This window comes from Temnothorax curvispinosus, unplaced genomic scaffold, assembly GCF_003070985.1.
Source record: "Temnothorax curvispinosus isolate PA1 unplaced genomic scaffold, ASM307098v1 QBEX01013717.1, whole genome shotgun sequence".
NCBI classification, from domain to species: Eukaryota; Metazoa; Arthropoda; class Insecta; order Hymenoptera; family Formicidae; genus Temnothorax; species Temnothorax curvispinosus.
In genome coordinates, this window is record NW_020223497.1 from 672,638 (window position 1) to 680,197 (window position 7,560).

The 7,560-nt window shown below is 38.7% G+C and overlaps 1 protein-coding gene across 2 annotated transcripts in view; it reads left to right on the forward strand.

Annotated features, from left to right (window-relative positions):
• LOC112463841 (rho GTPase-activating protein 7) overlaps positions 1–7,560 on the forward strand; it is a 212,710-nt gene that overhangs the window by 153,897 nt on the left and 51,253 nt on the right. The gene's annotated exons all lie outside the window — the stretch shown is intronic.

The window sequence follows — 7,560 nt, forward strand, 5'->3', positions numbered from 1 at the left end:
TTTTGCGACGTTACAGAAAAAAGGTATATAAACAAGTACTTTTGTAGTTTGTACAAAGCATATATGAGCGTATTGTTAAACGCGATGGCTCGATTCGCTTGCCAAGCCTTGGCAGATAGTCGGGCCGGTCCGTTTGGTCGATCGGCCGAGTTCCGGAAAATGCGCGCGGCGATAACGAATCGGTGATAACAAGCGCATGACAGATCGCCGATGTAAGTACACCTCGCGCGGATATCTCGTTAAAACGAAATAATCTCGGCAGGCACGCTCACCACCTACGGGTCTGTTCTCTACCGGTTTAGGTTGAGGCAGGTCGTCCCGTGTCCCGAGCTATTACCAGTTAATGACTGCCGCCACGTTCTCTGTCCCTCTCGGATTCACTTCCCTTCCCGTCCGCTCCATCTTCGCGTGATCACGCCTTCTTCTCTTCGGATCTGATCCCTCCGTCGCTGCAGACACGCGCGTGACAGTTAATCCGACTGCAGCGATGGAGTCACGCAAAGGACCGCGGTAGAAATTTTATCGGGGGATCTTATAAGCAATCTCTATACGATTCCGGAATGGAGCGATCTGCACAGATGCACATTCCTCGATTTCTTATATCGTACCTTGAAATATTTTCGTGCAAACATCATTTTGATTGACATAGTGTCAAATACAAGTATACAAAAAGAAATGATGTTGTACTAACGCTATATTAGTCTGATTTAAAATAATCTTTTTAATTCAATAATAATATTAATGAAACAAATAACATTTTATTGAAACAAGATCATATATTTGTTTCATTAATATTGTTATTGAATTAATAAAATTATTTTTAACATTATTTGTCTCTGATGTGCATGCAATCTTTGATTATATACATACACATGTTTGTTTTATTTATTTGTATTACCCAATATTATATGCATAAACACATATGATTGAATATCATAATAAAAAATATCATAATAATCTGATATATGATCAGCATTTGTTGATTGCGAGAATGTGTTCATCCTTATGGCTATACAATATGTTACGAGTTACCTACGATAAAGAACACAATGAGAGTATTCTTGGGCAATTCTTCAACCAGGAAAGCCTTTGAAGATCCTCATTCAGATATTCTCCCCGGTTCTTGAATTTTAATTGCCGGAAATGTGAAACTTTCTAGAAGGAAGTAAAAAGAATAGGGATACTCGCCAACCCTCTGATTTTCACGCGAGACAAGGTACAAGAAGGAAAATAAAAGTAGAAGGCGAAGGGTCGGGGAAAATTGGAAAGAGCGCGAAACGATGTTAACGCTCAAATCGTCGTATTACGGCAACGTTTTCGAGGCAACGCGCATTAATTCGCGTCTCCGCTCGCAAGAGACGTAAATCATCACCCACCACTCCCACGTGCCCGATAATAGATTTCGTCGCCCGCGAGAACGCATCATTCTTACAAATGATACGGTCCATACACGATAGTTAGCGCGGTCGAGGTTCGGCCGGTCGGTGCGCCGCTCTTTAAGAACTTACGGATGGGACGAGGCCGGAGATATGAAGTCGCGAGAGGAGGCAATGATTGTCTCCCCCACTCCTTGTTAGTGAAGAAAACGGCGGAAGAGTGGAGAGTAGTCTCTGCGCAATTAACGAAGAAGCCGTGGAAATGCAATCGCGCAAATCAAATATTATTCCGTGCAGAAGGACGAGACTCTTCTCTCGCACGAAAGGTATTCGCAGAAAGTTTTCGCAGAGGTCGTCCGTTTTATTTTATTTTTGCCGTTACTTTTCCCGATGGAGGAGTATATCCGTGAACGTCGTAGGTCGTAGGACAAAGGCGTGGCTCGACCTTTTTTTCTGTTTTTTTCCTACCTCCGTCCTCCACCACTTACCTACTCGTGTAGATTTATCTTTCCGGCTAAACGAAATACGAAGTTCGCCAGTGTTTGACCGCGAGGCAGTTCGGGCTGGCAGTTGCCCTCGAAATGTGATGGCGAATTTTGGATGGGTCAACGGGGCGCATTGCACGTGTCAGGGAGAGAAATATTAAAACTTCTCAGACTTTATCGGAGATATACGAGATTTTAAAAATATCCCGACCTGCTTTTACGAAAATAATTATTAACCTACATAATACAGAAAAACTTGAACATAACATACTTGTTATTAAATAATAATAATAGCAATTGTTATATTTATGAATTAAACGAGTACCACATTATATATTATAATATAATATTGCATTCTAATTATTATTTTATTATTACAATGAAGGGAGAAGTAAAGATAACCTCTTAACGTTTCGCATAATGAACCATAACTTCCCCCATAATTACTAGTCTCCGAATGACGGAGCATTGCTTGATGATTATCGAGCCATGTTCGTCTTCTTAGAAAGAGTCCTAGCGCGAGCGCGCTTTGCAAATCACGGAGGAGGATCCTATGCAAAGCGGCTAACCGGTTTCCGTGAGTCCCAAATCGACGCGGGGAAGAATCCGGGGCCCTTCTCGCCGACCCTTCTCTCGAGACTCTGTCAATGTGACAACGCGCCGTGCCGTCGCAGCATGCGGCGACGCGTTTTACACCCCGCTGATCCGCATTTGTTGAACCCAAGACGCACTTCGGACGACATCTTTACCGCTTCTTTAACGCAAAAAGAATTCGCTTCACGTCACGTCAGGACGATACATGTTACGAGTTATGTAATACATAATACGTACGATGACGTGATAATAATCGAGAGAGAGAGAGAGAGAGAGAGAGAGAGAGAGAGGAGAAAAATTAGCCTTTTATATTTTATATTAATACACAATATAACGGATGTATAAAATAAATTCCGGTGGTATAAAATAAATTTATTCACTTTGTTTGGTAAAAAAAAAATTGCTAAAATATGAAATTTATAAAATCATCAACGAAACTTTAATTGGGTTATAATATTTTTATTTCTTAAATGTATCTTTATTCTTAACTACATAACTTAGAGTTGAGAATGTTGATAAATGAATATTATATTTATAAGTTTATTTTTGTGTCTATAGCCTCTCCTCAGGGCTTCGAGCGTTCCCACAGTATTTTCGCAAGGATTAACACGTTTCTGACTGAACGGCTGTACGGGGTGTAAAAATTTCAATTGCCTTTATGATCGCTAACTCGCGCGGTACTCATTAGACAAATGTTTATGCAATGGAAGGTCGTAAACGGGGCACAACGTTGCCGTATATCACTGAACAAAGGTTGAGTTGTCGGGTAACGGGGACGAATTGCAAGAGATCTTTCAGCGGCCAGCAGCGGATAGATTATTACGTAATATAGGAGTGGTACCAGCTATGTGTAGAAGATTGTTAAAATATGCAGTTAATATTATCGTAATTTCGGTGAGCACGAACGAGGGAAATAGGAAACGTTGAGTCGCACGATATACGTATAATTAAGGAATAGCTATGGCGAGCAACAAGTATCTTTACGTTGTCTTTTACTCTCTACAAATAACATATGCACGTTGAGGATGACGAATAATTGTATTCCTTCAAGAAAGTTTAACGAGAAAGTTTAACACAAAGTAGTAATAAGTGCCATATGGTACCATAAAATAATATTAAACGTGAGGTAATTACAGAGGAAGTTAAAATTTACTTGTACGAATATGCATTATGAGTATACTTATATTATTTATTTCGTTATTGCACTTATAATTATATATTGTTATTATGGTGTTCTAGGACGGTGCGGAAACGAAATTCTCGATTCTGTTTTCACTGCATCACGCAACTTTTCCTTTTAAAACTTTGACGCGCGGTCATTACGCCACGTGATTCATCCGCGTTTTCGACGCTTGCATAACATTTTTTTTATATAAATTGTGGCTCTCAAGCATAGCAGCTTAAATACGGCCAGGTCTAACCGATAGTCTTTGGGCTTGCATAACATTGAAGATAAACCTTGTTCGAAGGATAGTTTTATTATACCTACGTATGACGGTTGTCTATACATGCTTGTGAACGCCCACTGGGGGCAGAAATTATCTTTGGCGCCAGTCCGCCGTTAAATGCAATATACGAAAACAATAACATATCCGCTGGACCATGACCCACTCCAATGCCACGATTTATCGGACTCGATTGGCGATGGATATACGACCGTGTTGTTCGTACATTCAATAAACTCGCTTAAGAGAATTTGATTTGTCATAATAAACCGTTTAAACGGAATATGCGTACTGAAGAATGCACGTAGGATATAATGGATTTTACGACCTACGCTATCTATTCGCGAAGAGCGTATTCAAAGAAGCAATTATTTGTTTTCAAAGATTATTTATTGATTAAACAGATCGAATCTCCGAATGGAATGAAATTATGAATTTTCTCTTTGCCATAATACTCCGCTTTTACGAATAATATAAAATATGAACATGTTTGTATGCTTCTCCGTTAATATTTGTGTTTTCCTTTTAAAAGTTTTTATCATCGATTATCGCAGATGAACTTAAAAATAAGAAGCTATGAATATTTCCGCTCCATTTAATTCAGTTTCCGCACTAACATTTCTCTCTCGTAACGAGGAAAAGAATTTGTCACTGTTGTCCCAGAAAGCTTTCTTCTTGAGTCATTGCAGGACAACGCGCCGGTATGTTTTCTTCGTAGAATTTCCGGCGGAAACGTGAACATTACCCTGATTTCTGTGAAAACCACAATAGCAGGCCGAGAAAAAATATACATATATATTTCGGGTGCATACACTTGACCCGAATTGTGAACAATTGTGCATTTTGGATTGTATGAGACACGTAACTTTCGCGAAAATGTCACGTCCTTCAACTTTGATTTGTCGCATAAAGCTCTTGGCGCATAAGGCACTTTTTACACCCCCGCGTCTTTTTCAAGCTTTTGCTAATGCTCGACTTATTTTGATACTGACATTAAACGTGATGCATAAATTTCGTTTTATCGTCAGTGCCGATTTCATTTAAATTTTTTATCGTTATGCTCGAGTGGATTAATAATAATCTAATCTGGAATTCAATCGATATTAATATTTAATATGAATATATAAATATTTCAATTTGGGAAATTCAAATATTTCGATATTAAAGCATCCAGATAAAAAATTATAATAATGTATGATGATCATAATATAATGCTATTTTGTATTTTACTTTCTTTGATTTCATTTTACCATTACACTATTTTTTCTGTTATATTTATCTGTTAAATTATTAATTTTAATATACAAGTATAAATATAATTAATATTTTTTTCTGTTTTTATGTATTTGTGAGATTCTTATATTCGTATATTGAAATAAAATTAATACGCGGAGCTTGAGTCTCGAATATTCCGTGATGTCAGAGACAAAGTTGCACCTAGAGATAAAAATATCGAATCGAGAAGGATTAAATTTAATTGGAATCCCGCATTTTGTACTGCGCGTTTTTTGTTCGTTTGGTATAAGCACGCAAATTGGCACGATCGGAAGTTTAAAAAGTGCGAGTATCACCGATATTTTGAAATAGGACAATGGCATCCTGACGGTGAGTGCGAATACTCTTAATCCGAAAAAAAGATGGGCCCCGCATACGGTAACAAACAGCTACATTAACATGAGCTATTTAATTAATATTTATCCCGCGGGGATCAAAGAAAACCCACGGGACGAGGGAAATTACTGATTGAAATACAAGATTAACGCCTGCCAAGCCTGAACTCGTTTTTTCGTACTTGCGCATGTCGCCGTAATTGCATGCGTTTCTATATCCGCGCTTTTGGAATATTTTTCATTTTCTTTCCACAAAGAAATACCACCATCCGAACTATAATCAATCTTGGCGGAATTCTGTATATGAAGAAAATCCAGACATAAATAAAGATAATCTGCATTTGATTCATCGAATAAAACACAGAAAAAATAAAGTAAATATTTAAAGTGTGCTTTATATATATATAATGACTAAGTTTTAGGTCGTTGTACTTCTTCGCGCCTTTCTTGCGGTGACAATAATTTCCAACGTACAATTTTCCTCACTCATCCCGCTTGTTCGTTCGCAGGGCCACATGACAGAAATTCGCTACGGAATAATATACGACTTTGCGGTAGGTCGCTGCTTTTAACTTCCAGTTATATTCTGTACAGAAGCAACACGTAGGTGTGTCATTCCGCGTGAGATAAAAGCACTTCGTGCGCTTCTCTCTACAGCGAGAGAATATATCTCCTAACTCCAATTGTTATACTGTTGCGCGGTCAACGGATTTCTGCGTCGGCGTCGAGGCCCTCTTGTATTTGGAATCTCTCTAATTAGCCTGTTAATTGGTTCGCTCTGGTAAACTATGGTTCTCTACATAATTCCCGCCTCTGCCGCTTTCCGATCAACCTGCAACTTGTTGAGACCGATATAACTTCAATAAGCTCATATTTCGATAATGTGCATACGCAGAAGTGAACCGGATATAATCGTTCGTAATAATCGTATTGAAACATAATTAATATACGGAGCTTGTGTTTCGAATATTCCATGACGTATGACGTGTATCGGAGTCAAAAAGTTGCACCCAGAGATAAAAATAATATCGCACCGAGAAACATTAATTTTAATTGGAATCCCGCATTTTGTTCCGCGCGTTTGAAGGAAACGTGAAAATTGATGCTACGAATTTTATCCTGTCTCTCTCCCCCGAAAAATTGACTTTATTAAAACTATGTCAGTAAGCGCGCTTTAAAAAGTTAATATAGAGATACTATTACATTTTTCTACCTGACTCTGTCAATTTTTGCAAACGAAATACTAATGCGCATTGTACATCCTTCTTTGTTCTCGCGCGGACAATGTCGATCCTACACATTATTATTCGCGTTGAACGTATACGCGCGCGCGAAAGGGATATTTTTAACGTTTATACAGATACTTTATCTCATTATAATTCGCCCACGCGTCCGCAGAGCGACTGCGTTAGTTTAAGTATACCGTAACGATCTCCGCGGCAGCGAAGGCGAACTTCTCTTCCTCATCCGCTTCCTCATCGTCTTGTTCTCCGCGTGTTCTCCGCTCGTATCCTCCTCTCGCACGAATTTTTATCCGCTCTTTGGATTACATTTCTATCATATTTCTTGTTTATTTTTTCCTTATATGAGCACCGCGCGCTTATTCAAACACCCACTTATTCTCGTCACAATTGCCCTTTTAACGCGTTGAAATATATATCCTGTAAAGCGAACATCATTTGTTTACAATAAATAAACATTCACTCCTTCCGCTTATCAATAATTTAAATGTAAGATAGATGTGGTTGATTGAATTTCGTAATCGATAGAATTAAGATCGTTATACGTTCGTGGAGCGCGATCGAAAGAAAGAAGAAGTATCCTAAGCATCCTTTTCATGCGACTTGAGATCTGAACGCAATTGGTGGGCACTTAGGAGCGAGACGGTTCATTTGCATGTCTATAAAGTGGCATACGTGAATACGTACATGAATACATACATAAACGCATGGCTACTTACGTAAATTCGTGTCGTCGACCTCGCGTAGACTCCCCGTAACTTAGTTTTATCTTTTTTCCGTCATTGAATCTGCACCACAATGATGCTGTC